Raw genomic sequence first — 1,211 nt, 5'->3', positions numbered from 1 at the left:
GCCAGAGCGGCCAACCCCCGCCGACCATAGAGAGCGCCGTAGGCGGGCCAGAGCGGCGCGCAGGCCCCGGCCCAGCCGTGCCGTGCCGTGCCGTGCCGTCCCGCGGGGCAGCGGCCGCCGGGGCCGCCCGCGCCGGCGTCCTCGGGCTCCTGCGGTGTCCTGTGAGGCTCTGCCGCGACGGCGCCTTAGGAACGCGCCGCGCAGAGCCGTGCCGGGCAGACGCTGAGGCAGAAGGTGACAGCAGCCCTTCGCGTGTCACTTTTCATCCTGGACGGGAGAAGCTGATGGTTAACGTCTTTTTTTTTTTTCTTTTTTTTTTTGGGCTGTTTTTTCGGGGACGTGCTGCAGCATTAAAACCCAGCAAGAAAGGATCTCATGTAACCGAAAGCCTGACRTACCATAAAATTGAATTCTCTTTGTTACCTTTGTTACTTGCTTTTTCAAAGCGTCTGTTAACAAAATGTATTTTCTTGGATCCCCTGTTCCAAGTTCAGAGCGATTTATTTGCATTGTACACAATTAAAATACCAGAATGAAGTCTGCKGAATTGTCTCTTCTGATTTATTCAATTCCAGAGCTTTGCTACAAGCCTTAGTGATCTAAAAAGTGATTCCTGTTCTCCAGCTTGTTTAAATCTCTCCAGAAAAGCCATGTCTTGAACATGAGGCAGTTTTAACTCCTCATCCACAGGTTTTGTCTAGCTCTGCACATTTTTTTACCATCACGTAGCTTTATCCTTTTTTTTAGCATTTATTTCTGTAGCAAACTTCTGCAGYAAGTTGTTTAGACGCTGAGCAGTCCTTGTTAATAATAAGGAATAGCAATTACTTTGCCTCAGAGCTACCGCTTCTCTGAAATGCTATATTCGAGCGGAACGCCCGGTGCACATGGCCGTGTTGGCACAGCCCATCTCTTCCCTCACACTGTCCGTGTGTCCCTACTGCTGTCACCTGCCTGCCTGCTCCGTCCCCGCTTTGGAGATGGCAGAGGAGGACCATGAGGAACGCTCAGGGCCGATCCGCCCGGGTGGGGGCGCTGCCGGCGCCGAGCAGGGCGGCGGGGCAGGCCGTGGCCTCCGTGGAAAGCGCGGCTCCTCGCCCAGCCTCCGGCCTCCGCGTTGGCAGCGGCAACTCCGCGGGCGCGGCCGCTCGGCCCCCTCCTCGGCCGAACTCCGGGAGCGCGCCCGCTCGGCCGGCCGCGCTGGCGGCGGC

This window comes from Rhea americana, unplaced genomic scaffold, assembly GCF_003343005.1.
Source record: "Rhea americana isolate MKP2758 unplaced genomic scaffold, rheAme1 scaffold_75, whole genome shotgun sequence".
Taxonomy (NCBI): domain Eukaryota; kingdom Metazoa; phylum Chordata; class Aves; order Rheiformes; family Rheidae; genus Rhea; species Rhea americana.
The sequence above is the reverse complement of the archived record's forward strand: the minus strand, read 5'-3'. Positions refer to the sequence as shown.